The sequence below is a fragment of the Nipponia nippon genome, unplaced genomic scaffold (assembly GCF_047370975.1).
Source record: "Nipponia nippon isolate SJK-2023a ecotype South Korea unplaced genomic scaffold, ASM4737097v1 scaffold_2, whole genome shotgun sequence".
Taxonomy (NCBI): Eukaryota; Metazoa; Chordata; class Aves; order Pelecaniformes; family Threskiornithidae; genus Nipponia; species Nipponia nippon.
Window position 1 is genome coordinate 48211967 of NW_028262336.1, and position 18955 is coordinate 48230921.

The 18955-nt window shown below is 41.9% G+C and overlaps 1 pseudogene; it reads left to right on the plus strand.

Annotated features, from left to right (window-relative positions):
* The first annotated feature begins 842 nt into the window (after window positions 1-842).
* Window positions 843-7908, plus strand: LOC148055778 (uncharacterized; annotated as a pseudogene).
* Window positions 7909-18955: the final 11047 nt, after the last annotated feature.

Genomic DNA, 18955 nt, shown 5'->3' on the forward strand with positions numbered 1-18955 from the left:
ACAGTTGCAAGCACAGACATACTCAGATAGAGCAGTGTGGTTCCTGCACTGTCATCTCTCTCCTAGGGCCCTGGTTTTGACCAGAGCTGTGCTGAGCCTGGAGGCTGGCAGGTGGTCCCTCTTTGCCTAGCCAATACTCATCTTAAAAGCTGAGAAGGGCTGTCAGAAAGTCAGAGCCTGACATTTTAGCCTGTGCCACGGGCAATTTTTTTCCATTTCCTCCCAACTAGTGGGAGTCAACAGGCCACCACAGCAGGTGACAACCCTGTATATGTGCTGGAGGCAGAGGCATGCAGGTATGTGGTACAGGAACAGGAATGTGTTTTATTCAGTGTGAAGTACTTTGCTGCTGAGATATTGATGTGCCCAGGTCACTGCCCGCCTTGCTCCCTCCTAGCTCAATGCTTTCTCTCCTTCCACAGCCAGTGCATTGTGAAAGTAGCAGAAAAGCAAGCTGACTGTGCACAACAGAGTTGTGTCTGATCCCAGGCTGACCCTACCTAGCCAAGACCGTGGGCACATTTCAGCAGGATCGGCAGGAACAACTCATGTCATCCCTTGCACAGTTGCTCTTCTGCACCCTTCTGCTTTCCCTTCTTCCTCTTTGTCCACCTTACCTAACTTCTGACCTCTGTGATGATCTGTCTCAGCATGCCTGTCAACACCATTGACTTCCATTAGTGCCATGCTAAGTCCACCTCCCACAACAGATCAGATTTGACAGGAGCTTGGCTAAAATGCAGAGTGGAAAAAAGGCATTGCTACTCAATGCCTTTTCTGAGCATGTGTTTCAGAATTGTCATATCAAGTTATGGATCTGGAGACTGCAGGAAGAGGCCACCATGGATGGTGAGCGTTTCATTATTTATACTAGACGCTATCACCTGGCCTAGTATATGCTTTCCATAACAATCATTTTGCTTCCCTCCTCTTCTTAGAAGGAGCCATCTCAATTCTTCAGGTCATTGGTAGTGACTCTCCCAATAAACATGAGAAAAGAGGATGTGGAGAATTATACACCAATGAGATTAAGAAATTATTTGAATCAAATGATGAAGTATTTAGAAAGTACCTGAAAGGTAAAGAAAGAGTTAAGGATGCAGTGGGGATTTGTAAGGAACAAATTGTATAAAAATAATCTAATTTTCCTCTTCAGCAGAAAAGCAGATGTGGAACTAACCTATAGAATTTCACTTTGGGAACTCTTTTGATTTGATCTTACATGACATTCTTATAAACCAGCAAAAGAAATACAGTCTGGATAAAATCACTAGATGGTGTATACAGAACCTGTTCTGTATCTACACTCAGAATTAGTTCAATGGCAAAATATAAAGATGCAGGAAGGGCTCTTCCAGAGGTCTTTCTGCTCTGATTCTGCTCAGTGATTGCATCAGTGATCCTGCTCATACACTTACAGAGGACACAAAGCTGAGTTGGAAAACAGATTTGGGGTTCAAAGTTATCTTGATAAAGTAGAGAAAGGGCATGAAAACCAAGGACAAGTGCAAGGGAATGCTCTAAGAGATGAGTGCTCAACTGTATGGGCACCATATATTTAACAAGTAGTTGGGTTGCTGTTTTCGGAGAAGGATCTGCAGGACTGTACTGGATCAGGAGCAGAACACAACGGTGTTCTACTGTTATGAAAAAGGCAACATCGTACCATGACATACAAACATACATGGAGTTGGCAAAACACCTAACGTATCAGTAAGGCCTGAGCAGGAATATCTTGTCTGGTTTTGGGCACTGTGGCTCAATGAAGATGGAAGCCAATGGGGGAGTGTCAAAAGAAGAGCAACGTGAGTGCATCCATACTGTTTAACTCTTTTGCTGTCTAAAATTGGCTGTAGGCAGACAGCTCCTTGGCCTGCACTAACTCATCAGGTATGTCCTGCAGCTCTCCAGGAGGGTGCTACCTGACCCAGGCCAAACTGGGCCCATTACTGGTTGTTATGACCTAAAGGGTTACTCAGCCTGTAGGTATATAAGGATCGTGACCACGGGTTTGCAGGATTCTTTAATACACAAGGACACAGAAGCTTTATCCTCTAAATTTCTCTACTTTATTATAGATCACCACAAATGCCACATAAAATCACCACTAGCAAGTATATGTATTATTAATAAAGTGAATATATATATATATCAAACTATTACAAATTACTATCAGCAATCAATAATATAGTATCAACCAACAGTATAGCAACAATCAATTGTATAGCAGCAATCAGTATCATAGCAACCAATAGCCAACAACCAATAACAGCAACAACTAAGTAGGTTGTATACACTAGTTGCAACAACTTAGTTGCAACAACTAAGTAGGTGTATATACTATTACAGGTTACTACAAACTTACCATTAGTGAAGCAAGTTTATCAACAATGTCGCAGCAGATATACTTATAACAGATTACTTATATAGATGTATAATACGTATTTCAGAAGGGGCCAAACCATCCCACAGGTGGAAGGACGAACCAAACTGACCCCAAAAGTGGGGCCAAAGGGTGACCAATAAGATAACAGAGTCTCACTTCAAAGATGATCCACATCACAGAGCCTGGAGTCAGTCAGCAGGGTCCCTGGTGAGAGTCCAAGATCTTATAGAAAGTTCATGTGGAGAATTCAACCTGTTTAAGAAAAGCAAAGCATGTGCATTTTGGATAAAATTTAAGTCCTTTTCATATCATAGAGACATAAGAGGGCATAGACATCATCACTTCAAGCAGCCAATAGATGCTGTAAATTTTGACTTTTCACATGTAAGAGACAATAGATGATGTTGTTTTCTGTTTTTTTCAGAACAATTTTTATTTTTCCAGACTCTTTTCCACCTTTTCAGAAGATAAGTTGCCATTACAGTCCTTTGTTTTTGCACTTACTGGTGGTATCTCAGGATGTCTCTTGTTTCTAGGTACCCCGGTTTTACTTCAAAGAGGCCAGCTGCACTTTTCAAGGACATTTCTGGTTCGTAGGCCTAGTTCCTAGGATCACAGCTCCCAGGCTGGCAGGCATTTTCTCTGTCAATATATTTCAGCAGACACTTTCTTCTGTTCAGTAATTTTCCCCTTCTAACCAGGTTGCCTTTGTGGCTGTTCACATCACTGGTCTAAAACCTACTGCCCAGAAATACTCTCTGATGTTGTTTGAATCATAAAAATAGACAGAACCTGATTTTATTACCTTCATCCTGGTCTGAAATGCCTGGCACCACCATACAAAAGAGAGCTTTTGTCTGTGCACACTGGTCAGACTCTTTGAAATAAATGCCTCCAGTAATAGTTTTGGGGCATGATCCTTAGCATTGTCTTTCACTCTCAGAAGAATCTGTGGATTTCATCCATTTGATCTGAAATCAGTACGAGTCTGAGTCTCACTGGTGTATAGAGCAACACATACATACACACTTTGTGAAGAGGTCTTAGATCATCTCCAGAGTCAACTCTTGTGGAGAACTTAGATCAAGAAGACTAAGACCTTCTATTGAAACATATACTATGCATTGTGGTTGCCAACAACAGGCCTTCGAGCCATATCTGGGTATACTGATTTCTTTGGTATTTTTTTTCTGAGTCAGTTGTCCTGTGTTATATTGAGTCAGTAGTTCAAAAGGCAGCTCTTTAAATTGATTTGGAGTCTATCATAGGAGAAGAGAGAGGCCTCCAGCTTTTTGTAGGACAAAATACTGTCTCAGGGGAACGTATACAGTGAGGCTCCCCTTGCTGCTATGGGCTCTTTGCTTCAGGGTCCAGGTGAGAAAAGGCTGGCTTTCCCTGAAGTGTCTGCTTCAGAAAGCTCAGAGAGGGTAATCTACGAGAGAGGGGGAATCTGTCCCATTAATGTGCCAAGCAGCTTTCAAATAATGATGTGACATGGAGATGCTGTTTTTTGAGGAGTGCCTGTATGGGTCTGTTCCTTGACCACCACTCTTGTAAGTGAGAAGATTTTTAATCCAAATGAGGTAGCTCTTCTGCTATCTCCTCAAGGATACCTTGTATGACACTTGGGTCTTTTCTTCTTGTGTTGCCCAGGGAAGGTACTTGGCTCTAGTTTTGCCCTTGTCCCACAGAGAGACATACAGACCCCAAGAGGTGGCTGGCACTTGCTTTTGTCAAGATGGCCTGAGCTTTGCATCTCTGCTCCCTGGGATGCTTTGGAAAATCTGTTCTAAGCCTGCAGGATCCCACAAGAGAGAGCCACCCCAGGAACACAATGGAGAAAAGCCACATGACATGCTGGGAGGGTTTGACCACAGTGTCTTCAGAAAGAGGCTCAGCTGATCCTGTGTCCTGTCCCTGATTTGGGCTGGTAAAAGAGGTTTAGGGAGGTGGTATAAACGTATTGCATGTGTGAAGAGATACTTCCTGAGCCAGAGATAACGCCAAGACTGCTTAGTAGTCTTGGATGGGCTTTCTCTGCACTAAATAATCTAATCAGTTTCTTAATCAATCTAAACTTCAGGCAGACACAAGATCATGTGATGATTAATCCATGGATAAATTATTCACTTTACAATGCCCACCACCATCTCCTTTAAAGTTTTAAACATGCTACCTGAGAATTTAATCAGTTGACCTTTACAGATTTTGTTGTGAGAAATAGTGAATGTGAGTTCCTATTCACTTCTACATGCTATTCATGACTATGTACACATGAATGTACACAGGCTCCTCTCTGATCCTTTTTGTTGAAAGATGAAAACATTTTGAGCTCTTTAACCTTTCCTCATATAAAAGTTATTCCATATGTTTGACTGCTCTCACCTTTCTCTCTGTATTTTCTACTGTTCTCTTGGAGGAAGAATCAGAACAGTGCATAACGTTCTTGACACGAGCATGTTTTACATGCAGAGGATTACTATTCTGTTTGTTCTTTGTTCCTTTCTTAAGAATTCTTAATGTTTTATTTACTTTTTTGATGGATCCTGAGCATGGCATTGAGATTCTAATGGAATTGTCAACAGTAACTCAAAGATCTTTTTTCCTGTGTGCTAATAGCTAATTTAGAGCCCATTGCTGTTATGCATGGTTAAGAATGGTTTTATCCATGTGCAATACTTTGTATTTATCAGCATCTCATCTGCCATTTTTTTCCCCAGTCACTCAGTATTGTGAGCCATCTGCAACTCTTCACAGTTGAATTCCATTTTATTGCCTTAAATAACAGAATATCATCAGGAAATCTCATTACTTCATTTTTCCAGATGACTTATGAACATGTGGGATAACATGAATTCCAGCACAGATCCTTTCAAAGAGCTACGAAGTGCAAAGGCTATGAACCACTTTAGTGGTTCTCTGGGGACTCATATGGAAGAATATCTACAGATGATATCACTGAAAGTTTCTAAAGATTCTGCCTTTGACTATTGCATTGGTGGTACTTTTGCATAATAATCTGCTTTGCTCTGTATCAAGGCAAGATCTCGTTTACTACTCAGTGGGTGCTACTGGTCTGTGGTGGTCCTTCATGCCATATTGTACTTAGGTTTCTCATCATCTGATCCAGAGATATATTTTTCATTTTAATCCTATACTCCCTACCTGTAATGTTACAGCATGAGAAGTCTCTAAGTCATGCCTTACCATAGTATTTTCAACAAAGTGTTGTAACATCAGTTATGTTTTCACATCATGTCTTTTGTTTGCTCCACTAGCTCCATAGCACAGATGAGAATTTCTCCATCCCCACCACTGCCCTTTCTCCCAAATACAGGAAAGGGCTGCATAATAAAGAACTTTTCAGAAAGGACCTGTTGGTGGCCTCTTAAACAGCTAATTCGTAGTCAGCAGCTTTTCCCCTTTCCCAAGCCTCTTGTATTGTATAGAGTAGCTTTGTATTTAATCAGGGGGCCTGGTGTACTGTCAACCATATCTCAGTTTTAATGTCTGCTTTGAGACATACACATATTCAATTCCTTTCTTTTCATCACCATTTGAGGCCAGGCTTCAGCAATTACATTTTTTCCCAGGCACGATGCCATGGCAGTATACAGTCCCAGTTGCAGCATCAAGAAGTGGCATGCTTCATTAGGCCTCTGAGACCCTCCCAGCACAGAGAAGAGGATGCTTTCAGTGGGAGTACCTAGCCACAAGAGCATTAATTTCTCACTCTCCTTGGGGCAGCTGGAGGCGGATAATATTCATGGTTCTGTTCCTCTTCTCTCTTCTTCTTGGTCTGTGCTAATTACAGATCAGGAATGACTGTATATTTATAAAGATGTTTGCTTGCAGGACTTCCCCCACCCCATTAGATGGTACAGGAAAAAAGGTCACATTGGAGCCAGGAATCAGGGTGCAACAAGCAGCACCCTGCCCCCATCACTGCTCTCAAGCTATTACTGGTGCCTGGGCACACAGAGGGGCAATCAGGATGCAACAGCGGGCTGCTCCCTCCCGGGGATACAAGGGGAATGGTGGCCACTGGAGACAATGAGGATCGCTGCATGGTCTCCAAGGTCCGCTTGCTACTGATGGAGCACTGCCATGGACACTGCGCTGTGTCGAGCCTATGCTTCGTCTAATTCCCCCTGTGAAACCTTGCGAATTCACTTTATCTACCAATCATCATTATTTACCCACCAAAATCTTCATTTTCAGCGCTTGCATCACTCAGGGAAGATGGAGTACACATTCCTTTCCACAAAGCAGATATACTTGGGCTCATGTCAGGAAGGAATTAAACTGAGTGGCAGCTTGGCTGGAGAAGAAAGAGGAAGGCAGCTATGTTAATGTGTGGTGTTTCCTTGGGATAAGAAGTCTGCCGAAGGCACTCATAGTGGATGGATCCCTCTTCCCTGACAAACCAGAGCCAGCATGAGGCTCCCAAAGGGATTCAGGGGGGGGATTGGTGTTCCTCATGTTTGGTGTGGTGAGATAAGCCCTGTTTCTCAGCACACAGCCATCTCTCTCTTTTCCAGGAGAGGAGTGGGGTGGTGTTGCAAAGTGGGGGGGGATGAAGTGTGGATCAAACAGAAACCCTTCAGTAGTATCACTGATTACTTAGGGAAGCATGGAATAAGCCTGAGTCCCAAATGCTCAGGAGAATGGGCTCGTAATAATTGGCATGAATTGGCTGTGGAAGAACAGCTAAAAGTGGCCAGGGGGCATATAAAGGATGGAAAAGGGAAAGTAATTATTTGCAAAATGCTGGATACCTGTTTAGAAGCTGCTTATCAAGATAGGAAGAATAACAATAAAAAGGAACAGGATCTAAAGGAAGAAACAGAAAGGCAGCTGAATTAATGCTGTCTTTGAAAATTGAGCAGCTGCAGAAACAATTACAGGAAGAAAAGGAGAAAAAACAAAAGTTGGAAGAAAAGGTCAAAATGATGCTTATGTGGGCTCCCCATCCCCCTGACATTGTACAGATAAGGAAATTAATTGCATCTCCTGAAGAATGGAATACAAACATATGGAGTGACCCTGATGATAGCAAGCCAGGGGAGGATGATTCTTTGTTTCCCTCAATCACCCTGAATATGAAGCCAGACCCATCATTAAAACAGAACAGCCTGAAGGACCTCAGGGTGGTGCTCCGCGATATACTGTGCGAATCATGCCCTGGGATCTGTTACAATTAGCAAATTTACAAGAAAAATATGGCAGAAAGACAGGCGAAACTGAAACAGGGTATTTGTGGAGAGTCTGCCTAAAGTGGTGGTGACCAAATAATGCTGAGTGGAGATGAAGCAAAGAGCTTTTGGGGTTCGGGAGTTCTCTTAGACTTAGGACCCGACCCGGCAAATGGAGCCCATTCTATCACCAGCAGGATAGCTTATTGGGCTGGGGGAATAGATGCTAGGGAGTAAGGTGAATCCTCCATGATCCCCATAAAATCTCTTAACGAGCTCTCTACAGCCATCACAAAAGCTGCCTGCATACAAGCCATGCACAAATGAGAATACAATGTTATCCTAATTATCTGCTACAATTGAACATGCAATGCTAATACTTATAGGAGCCCCGACTGTTCTTAAATTCTACTTCATCACAAAACAGGATGAAATTAAAAGAGACACAGAACACAATGAGGGATTAGGTGATAATGATCCCCACAACCAGATCCCTACCTGGGCAGAATTAATGCACAACATTGTAAACCATGCTCATGAAATGTGGTGGGACAATCCATTAGCCGAAATATCAGACCCAAGGCCCTGAAGAGAAGATCACTCAATGTGACCAGTAAACCAAGTGCGACCAGTAAAACAAATACCCCCACAGGGAACAGGAACTAGTCCAAAGGAAAATATGCCTAAGGACCTATGAGAGTCTTGAGAGCAGAGAAATGAACTGTGGGGAAAAGCATGGGCACTAGGCATTCCCAGAGCTGCAATTCAGAGACAGCCTACTGGCATTATTCTAATTCAAGCGTTCCAGAAACACGACGATCGCAAAAGAAGAGAGCTGGTGAAGGGTCTAGAGCACAAGTCTTATGAGGAATAGCTGAGGGAACTGGGGTTGTTTAGCCTGGAGAAAAGGAGGCTCAGGGGAGGCCTTATCGCTCTCTACAACTACCTGAAAGGAGGTTGTAGTGAGGTGGGGGTCGGTCTCTTCTCCCAAGTAACAAGTGATAGGATGAGAGGAAATGGCCTCAAGCTGCGCCAGGGGAGGTTCAGATTGGATACTAGGAAAAATTTCTTCACTGAAAGGGTGGTCAGGCACTGGAACAGGCTGCCCAGGGAAGTGATTGAGTCCCCATCCCTGGAAGTATTTAAAAGATGGGTTGATGTAGTGCTTAGGGACATGGTTTAGTGATGGACTTGGCAGTGCTAGGTTAATGGTTGGCCTTGATGATCTTAAAGGTCTTTTCCAACCTAAACAATTCTATGATTCTATGAATACTCCGGTGCGATCACCAGCTCCAGGAAAGCGCAATAACCCTTTCCTCCCCTTTAGGGATGAATTGCACCGGACACCCTAAGTAAAATGGAACAATCGCAGATGTCCCAATCTAGTAAAGAATTACAATTTATGGGTACTTTAGAATAGTGAAGAACACAGGCACCTGGATTTTGTGCATGCACCATACATGTTTCTCAGTTGTGAGTGCAATCTACTGTAACAGCAATTATAAGGGAAGGCAATGAGGGCACCTTGACCACTGAGATTCAAAAGGTAATTTGGGATAATGCGTCTCAATTTGAAAAAGATTTCCAATCTTGGTAGTATCTAGTTAATTTCACTTATGGCCCCACCGACAGCAAAGCCACAGCTTTTGTTTTGACAATATGCAATGCTTTGGTATGCACCATATACCCAACCATTGCGCTGGGATTAAATCACCATGGAACTGTCCTCTATCTGTTAGAACATAGAGCATGGGCCCAACAGAATGGGAACAAATGGCAAACTATTGATGTTGATGCATGTGTTGTAAGGAACAACAAGGATTTATTTGTGAAATTAATACCATTAGGGGCCAAGATATTTGTTTTGACACTGAAGAAAATGTTTGTCATTTTGAAATACATCCTGATGAAACCCCTGAGACTGTACTTGTAAATGTTGGAAATGGATGTATTTGTATGAGAACCCTTTGTGATTCCATATAGACAACATCACTGTTGATATATATATAATCACACAAATATCTGTATTTGTAAGTTTAGCAAAATTATAGGATGCCACTTTAACTATTCAGCACCTGTCACAACCCAACAACTGCTACAATCTAACTATACATTGCTTCAAGATTTACTACCTACCCCTATTGGAATGAATCTCACATTGGTGGGAAAACTGTTGCAACATGCTGCTCTGAGTAAATTGCTAAAATGAATATGAAGCAATGGACAAAGAACCCTGATTACCATCCATCACGATGCAGACAAGATACACCGTGTCCTAGAAAGAGTGAAAAAAGATGGAGAACATCACTGGTGGGAAACTCTTTTTGGATGCTCACCAACAGCAACTGGAATTTTGAATTTGATGCTGCATCCAATTGTAGCTTTTTTAGTTTTAACCTTATTATGTTTATTGCTCATAATCACTCTGTATATCAAAGTTTGGCAAAAAATAAAATAAATTACATCAATCCAGCACGCAAAATATATACAATCAACTGATTCTGTATGTAAAATGGGATATAACTAACATTAATTATGACACTTAAACGAAACAGCATATCAAATAATTGGACTCTTACCACTGATCTGCAATATGCCACATATTTATAACATAGAGGCAAGAGGTAACCATACTGCCACTCTATGAGTCAACAAAGTGGATTGACTGTAGTCGCAGGGTGGAGCATGATGGGTGTGCTCGACCCCTTGACCAGACTGGGGTGGTTTGGTGCACGCTCCAGAAAAGGTAAAGGCCTGAGCCGTAGCTGGGCTGTGAACTTCTTTAGTTCCAATCTGTTTTCTGAAAACCCACAAAGGAGCAGAGTGACACAGTGAGCATTGATGCATACGAGCTTGGAACACTGATCATGCAATTAACGCATGAATAGCGGGTGGCTTTTCCAAGACTCATTTATCAAGGAACAAAGAAAGTTGTGGGTACAGGGAGTCTCATGCATACCTTTTCCATCACACGTAATTTGGCTACGAGCCAACCAATTTACACTGTAAATACGACAGCCTAAGCAATCCTTCTTTGAGCTCTCCCTGCTAGGCAGTGTGGCTGCATGGCGGTGATCTCCCCTTGAGCTGGGATGCCTCTCAAGGTTGCTCCTCAAGGCAGGGAGACCTTTTACCAACGGCAGATCTTTGGTAAGTGACCGATATCGTGCATAACCTTGTAGTATGGTACCTTTGATTGCATCTTGGTAACTTTGATTGCGTGCTGAATTGATGTTAATGAAACATTGCATAAACAATCCCTTAGACTTAAACTGTTGACCAAGTCTGAAACTAGGTTTGGACCTAGTTGCACCCAGACTCCTCTCTGAGGAAGGAGTTTATAAAGCAAGAGGGTCTACTCTGAACCTTGTGATTCAACAGGAGGGTCCTCTGTACCCTTTTGCATCCTGGGTCTCTGTGAATCACTCCAACTTTTGTGTAACTCAATTTTCCTTTTTATGTTTCTTCCATGCAGCAATTAATAGAGTAAATCTTGCCATTGAACTTTGTTAAGTCGTACTTTTACAACATCATATTAAAACCACTTTTTCTAATACTTTCGACAGTGATTCTTTAAGCAATCTAAATCACCCATTCCTGACAGCTCCTTACATAAGACTGTGTGGTCCTGCTCTCTTCCGTTCTCTCACCTGCAGTCAACAACATGCAAAGCCCTGTCTCCAGTCTCTAGAATATATTAACTTTACATCTGTCGTAATTTAGTGGCTCAGAGATCATCTATAAACAGCTGGAATAGTCAGACAACCAGATTGTTACATAGAAGCTTTATATATCTTTTAAATGCACACAAGACAACTGAGTATCATTTATATTTACAATAAAGTACGTACAACTGTGGTACAACTTGCATATGGATCACCAAATACTTAATACATGCAGACCATAGTGTTTCCTTGTAACCACGACTGCAGAAGAGAGAAGGAACAAATTCCCAAGGCAGTAAGGAGGAGCAGCAGGTACATGCTGGCCATGGCAGTCTGACATACTCTGCTCCCTTTGACCATCCGACCCTGGGGGCTCTGGCCATGTTTCCTGGGTGAGGCGCTGCAGTGGGGAATTCGTGCCTCTCCCTGGTAATGGAGATATCAGAACCAGTCGAGTCCCTTCTCGGCCAGCTCCTCCTGGGTCAGTGCAGTGGGAACTGCTGCAGGGAAGAAGCCCTTTTCATTTCCTGCCCACTCACCGCTCCTTCTGTCACAGCTCTCTAAGCATCTCGTTTCCTAAGTCTTTTGACCTGGTGAACCAGAGTAATGAAATTTTTGTGAAAGACTGACTTAGCTCTGAGAACACCACTCACTGCACACCGTGTGAGGTAGCAAAACTTATTACTAGAGCTTTCAAGGAATCAGGGCACGAACTATAGGTCACCAAGACCCAGGGGTATTTTTTTACCTGCAAAAGTCTTCAGATCCAACTGTCACAACCAATTCCCTTTGAAGGGGGCCATAAGGCCAGCTGACCTGAGGGGGAGCTGGAGCAGAGCATGAATGGGGTGTGCACAGCTACAAAAGCTGGTGTCACACCTTGCAAACTGGATGGTTTTTAGCTGGGAAACTTTTCCCAGAGAGAGAGAGGTAATGTTGGGTGTTTGATAGGCTGTCCAAATGGATGCAGTCCAAAATATAAAAAGAAAAGTAAACAAAAGAACGTTTTTTATTCTTTCTTCTAGCTTTTTTTTTTGGGGGGGGGGGAAATTGCACCTCTGAAGTCAAAAGAGCACTAGAGACCCTTTTACATTGTCTATTCTAGCTCAGCTGGCACATATAAAAGAAACGATGTATTAAGCTTCGCTTCACCTCCTCTGACTCCTCCACAAACATGAACATCCACTAGGGGGACAAAAGTAATATGTATTTGTGACTTGGCAGCACGTCACAAGAGTGGGAAGTTGGGTCTACCCTTCCATCTGTTGCAGGTCACATTGAATGACAGCAAGATCTGGCAGACAAAACCATAGCACAGCAGATTTTTCTCTTACTTCTTTCCAGCACCTCCAAAGATAGCAGTATAGCAAATAATCAAGACAACAAGAAATAAATACCCCAAATATTTATCTTGAAGGTATACAAAGGATTTTTGCTCACTGCGGTTTCTCATGTCCTAGTTTCCTGCATATTGTACTGGATGATACCCTAATTTCCTTCTGATGATAATAATTCACTATTAAATTTCAGATTAAAAATTATATTTAAATAAAATTTCTGATATCTATGACACTAAAATAATCCTTCAGAAATCCAGAGAGATTTGCATAACTACTGAAAAATCCAAAAGATTAACAAGTTATGAAAGACAATTTAGAAATAGTAATAGAATTTGTGCCTAGAGAGACTCAAGAAAAGATTCTGCAAAGACAGGAAGGACAGATGCAGAGCATCTAATAAGTGTTTCACTCATGGCACATGAGTGATGAGGTACCCTGAAAGGCTTGGGCATTTTGGAAGGTGGTACTGGAGCTGGTGTTATGATAAAATTTATTTCTCATCTTGGGCTCTCACAAAGCATCTTAGAAGCGTGCCTTCAAAGCGTTACTTAATTAATCTAATGGGAATTTCAGGCTTTGTGATCTACTTCAAGAGGTATAATAAGGCATCTCTTAACAAGGTTTGAAGAAGATTGGATTACCATGGGAATTGAAATTTCCTTGGCATAAGCAGTAAGTCATGATTTTATGCAGGGTGCTATAAATCTTAAACACAAGCATGTCCCCACTGAAAAATGCCCTTGAATCTCTCAGCGCAACTGGTGTTTAGTGTTTTCCTTATGAAAACTGCCATGCAAGCAAGTTACTGTAAGGTAACTTGGAGTGTGAGTTTGCAGTGCTCCGAAACAACAGAGCATATGCACGCTCTGTCACCATGTTTAAGTGTGAGGTTGCTGACCGCAGGGCGAGAATATCAGAGTACCTCATGTTTACAGCCAGGTCCCTTGGGCAAAGAGCTTGTACAAGGGCTGGTATCACGATGTCCATACCTGACTGCTGCTGCATTTGCAGCTCCCCATGGAAAGGCTCCTAGACATTTCTGTAGGCACTGACAGAATCAGGTCTTGGAGCTTCCTTTGGAAAATGCTGCAACGTGCTAGTACCAGCTAGGATCTACGCTTACCTCAGGTTGCCAGAAGACAGGTATGCCACCATCAGCTGTAGGCAGACTAGAGGCATTTTGAGACAAAACAATTACCACAGTTATATAGAAGTGTTTTAAAAATCCCAACTTTGTGCAAAATACAATACTGGAATGAGACACCAGAAAAGGCTAGGGATACAGAGTTGTAACAAGCTTGTGACAGCTGATAGACTTGTGCCCCATCAAGCATGACTGCTGATCCCCTGCCCTTCAACCACTGTCAGGGACATGTACTCACCAAAGCACTGCTGAAAAGAAGTTTGAACCTGTGATCCAAGTCTTCAGCCTTGGTGGTATCAACACCAAGGATTAGAATGGGAGCTGCCTTGCGATGCCTCAAGATAGTCCGTTACCAACATCTGTGACTAAGAATATTCCCTTTAAGGTAAGAATTTACTATTAACAAACACTCATCACAGGAATGACTCATCGTGTACATGGCTCAAATGACAGTTAAAAATTGCAGTTTGAGAAATTTTTTTTTACATGTCTAAATCCACACCACCCTGACTAATTTTCCCTTCAGCCTTTCACCTTTTGTGGTAAAGTGCCCTGACAAGAACCTGCACAGCCACCTTAGAAAATAAAAGGATCTGAGAGTGCCAAATGCAAACAGATCTGCTGATGTGGCACTCCGCATCTCTGCCCTTCAAACACTGCCAGAGAAACACATGAGCAACCATCAGTAGGCAAGGACCATTCAGATACACCCAGGAGAAGGCCCATACTCACATGTCTTTCTTCAGTATTCAAGACAGACCCATGTTTCTCCACTTTGGAAGGTGCTGAAGGCTATATTCAATCCAAAACAACACCTAACTCCCTGTATCTTTCTGTAAGAAGAGTCTAACGGGTTCTCACAGTATCCTTGAAGCTGATGGACCATCCATCTCCAAAGCGAGTTAGAAGTGGTGCTGTGCTCTGCTGTGTGTCCAGCTCATAACCATTGCAGCACACAGGGAGAAGATGAACTTTGCTTGTCATTGGGGCTATAATTTAAACTGACTGACAAGACTGATAAATGCTTAATGAAAAAGACTACTTTATAAAGGAGCTGTCAAGGTTTCCTACAACTCCTCATTTAGAAGCAGGAAAATTAACATTAGCTTTTTGTTTCATGTTGGTATAAAGCCAAACCCTTCCCTCATATCTGTGGAGATGTAGTTCTTATGGTAACGGCAGCTATGAAAGCACAGAACCAGTTTTTTTCTGGTGTTTGCATTTTGTCTATACTTCACCAATTTTAATCATAAAATTCACTGCAGTGAGAACCAAAATGTAAAAGCAAAGAATCATATTTTTGTCTTTAGTCATGTGCCTTTCTTTTTGTTTGGAAATTATGTTTAGACCCTCCTTAACATCCTCCATATGCTGCCAACAGCTATGTTCAGATGAGAAGCTGATCCTGCGCTCATAGAAGTCAGCATAACAATTATGCACGTTCAAATAATGTAGTAAAAAGGATTTAAATCTTTAGCAGGAGTGAAATCAGTGTGACTCCCTCTTTTCAATGAACAGGGTTCAGCCAAGGCTAGGTAAGGCACAGCTTTAGCTCACTGCAGCGCCCATGCTGGAGACAACATCAGAGACTGCTATGCTTTGAGAACTGTCTTGATGTTTTGACTCTGAAAAAGGGAGTAGAGTAACCCTGGTTTTTCACTGAAAGTAATGCTGGCCTGTATGGCCAGTCACTTTTGCAAACTTCAGCCTTCCTCTTGGATTTCTCCATCACTTTTTTTCCATTGTCTCCCTGCCCATTTCCCCAGACACAGCAACTTGGTCTGCTTTTCTCAAAAAACATCTTGCATTGCTTGAGAAGATGCCACTTATCCTTCTCCACAATTTTCTTTGAAGCCTTATTTTCACACAGCATCTAGAAGACATCTGCTAAGAAGTCAGTGCTGCTGGAAAGAGCCGACAGGGACTGTTTTACCGGGACTTTCCGTCACATCTGTGCTTGTACACCCAGTGTGCTCACAGCTGATCCTCTGGTCTCCCCTCCTGATCACCAATCAGTGGCTCATCAGTTTTGATGTTTGCGATTCATACCTGCTTGTATGCATACGCTATACATAAAGCAGCAAGGCCCCACTACAGCAAGCAAAGAGAAGATAACACTTTTAATCAATAAGGGTACATTATAGGGTCTTGCAACATTAGTGAGTGTGGTTCAGCTCCCACTGTTTGCAGTAAAAGAAAGCTTGCTGTATGAGCAGCAGAGTGGCACAGGTTTGTGCAGGTGGACGTACGCTTTTATAGAACTGCCTTTGTGCTTTCTTATATGGAGCTGAAAAAAGACCTGGGTGCATTGGTAGGGTTCAGGAGATGTTTTAAGATTGATCTGCCGCTACAGCCTTGGACTCAGAGAGGCTTGTTAACAGGCTACATTAAATGAGATTAGATTGAACGAATAGGAGGTGTTTCCTTTCCATAGGGAACATTTTTATCTCCAACGTCGGAAATGTTTCAGCTCACATTTCCCAACTGCTTACACATCACAATTCAGTTGTAGCAATGTTTCAGTTCGTCCTTCCTCCATAAACTCGTTTTTGCTCCTGGAAAAGTTCTATGTATCAGGCAGACTTTGGAGAACATCATTGCAGAAAGTTATCCTGGGCTGGCAAGACAGCAGGGAGACCACATTTTTGTCATCAAACATTTGTTTGTTTCCCCCAACACCATATGCTATATTTCCTTTTTCAGTGCAAGAGAATGTATTTGAATTTTATAGTACTTTCCAAGATCTGTTTGTGTGACTGTATAGTGACTTCTTATCAGATCTGTTCCCTTCTTACATGTAAGCTGCAGTCCTAAGTTCACTGGAGTCTCTTTTGGAGTTTTAGCAAATTCAGGAACAGTTACTACTAATAAATTCAAACTGATAATAAAGAAAATAATAATCTACCTAAATCAAAGGCCAATATTCTCTGCTCCAGCAGGACTAGCAGGCAGTTGAGGTTACACAATACTTTAGGTAATCAGGACTATACCTTACATTAAAAGGGGGTAGGGAAAGCATAAGAATCAGTTCTAAATCATATTAATTAAACTGAATTGATTAAGTGGCCTGAAGGACCCTAGAGTAACTCCCAGTAAAAATATCCTTAGCCACATTTGACCAGCTCTGAAGGAGAATGCAGCTAATCCTCCTAATATAAATATAATATGGGAAAAGAAGCTTCATTGGCTCCATTGCCTGGTAAGGGTCTCCTTTAAACCTGTGGCAGAAAACTTAATAAAACCCAATAATCTGAGGAGCTACTAGGTAGAGATTTGAAGTATTTTCATAATGAATATCTTAATAAACCCCTAAGTCTGTGGTAGAAAACATCGCAGAAATATCCCAGTAGAGAGTCTGTAAGATCTCCCACGCAAATGGAAATATGTGTGAACTGGTAATTAATGTTAACATTGGACACCGTGCAGCAGAAACAAAGAAAAGCACAGAAAAGTGGGCAGAGACAGAAGTTCTGCTCTGGAACATTTCTACCACTTGCAAGTAATGTAAGGCAGCATAAGGCAATTTTTTCTATGTATTGTATGACGAAGCTGTTCAAGAATTGCTAATGCATGCTACCATACAAAGGTACAAAACTTTCCTAAGGTTAATCAATAGCCAATTTAGTATCATTTTAGAAGATAAGATCTGGCATTAATATCAAATGTCCCATTTACACTTCAAAGCTATTCAGATAATTTCTCATACTTCAGGATTTTTGAAAATATCAGTTGGCATCCAGATTTCTTTAAAAATCCCAGTCTTAAAAGCTATGCAAAGATATTTAAGTATTTCTTTACTCTTTCATGTGCACAATTTATGAGATTGCTGATGTGCCAGCACAATTCATACTAGCCTTGTCTGCCTGAGCAGAGAGAAACCAGACTGCAGACGTGTAGAATTTGCAGTCTCCAGGCACTTCATCACGTACAGTACTACAAGAGACCTTGCAACACTTTTCTCTACATTACAAGTTTTACAGGGAGTACAAGGGAGTTTCCAGTTTGTGCAAAGTGCTACATTAAAAAAAAAAAAAAGGGGCGATTATTTGACTCCATACATTTTCATGTCAAATTCACACAAATTCACAGCAAAATGTCTGAGTTTTGCTACCCATACCGTCTGAAAATACCTACTCAAATGCAGTACTATGCTTATTTCATGGTTTTTGTTACTATAATACACCAACCCCTTGGATTAAAATGCAATATAAGAAGCAGTTTCATGTAATAATATATAACAGAACTGCAGCCAACAGGATGGAAAAAGAAATTCAATGGTGGATAGCACAAATATGTAAAGAGAACTCCTCCAATAAACAGTCCTTTGTCAGTTACCTATACTGTTTAAGCTTTAAATAATATTATTAATAGTAAGTCAAACATGGAACAAAGTGTGAGCAGTAATATAAGTCTGAATCAAATAATGCCAAGCCGAAGAAACCAAAGCATGAAGGACTCAAACAAACAGCATCTGTTAGTATGACATTCTGCCTCCTGCAGCACTCTTTTACACACCTAACGCCTGTGTCCAGCTTGCAATATTGTTTGTAATAAGGATGGGAAAGATGTTAAAGGCTTGGAGGAATGGTTTGCTGACCTCAACTGCAATAATGCACAACAAAAGCAGCGTCTCCTACAAGCTGCATTTGATTCTTGGAGGGCCAACGCTGTTGTGTAACAGATGTTCGAAGTGGTATGGATGTTAAAGCAAAGACCACTCACAGCTTCTTTCCAGTGAGCCAGACGCAAGGCCCACTGATGCCAACGTAGCACAGGAGAGCTTCCATAACATGCCTCTGTATTTTTCCTTTAATTAATCAACCTAATGCAGCTGAGTTTCACAGCCAATAATTGCTAGGCACATTCAATTATTCTAACACAATTGCTCTGAGCCTTTTGTTTTTTACAGGTGACACTGACTGCAGCTTTTCATCGCTCTCTCTGGCTGTGGCCTCCTCTGTCCCCTGCTCCGTCCGCAGCCCCCTCGCACTGCATCTGCATCCCCATCCCCATTGCTGCTGCACGTCAGTGGTGGCAGAAATGGGAGTACTAAAAAATTTAAAAAACCTCTGCCAAGTCCTTAGAGTCTGCACATCTGTTGTCAGACCAGTGTTGCCAACAGGAGCAAACTGGATCCAGGAGGAGGATTCTCGGCAGGAAAACAGAATTCCCGAGTCGTTTTGGTGACAATGCCTCTGCCGTTGTCTGTTTGGTCACTGGAAGGT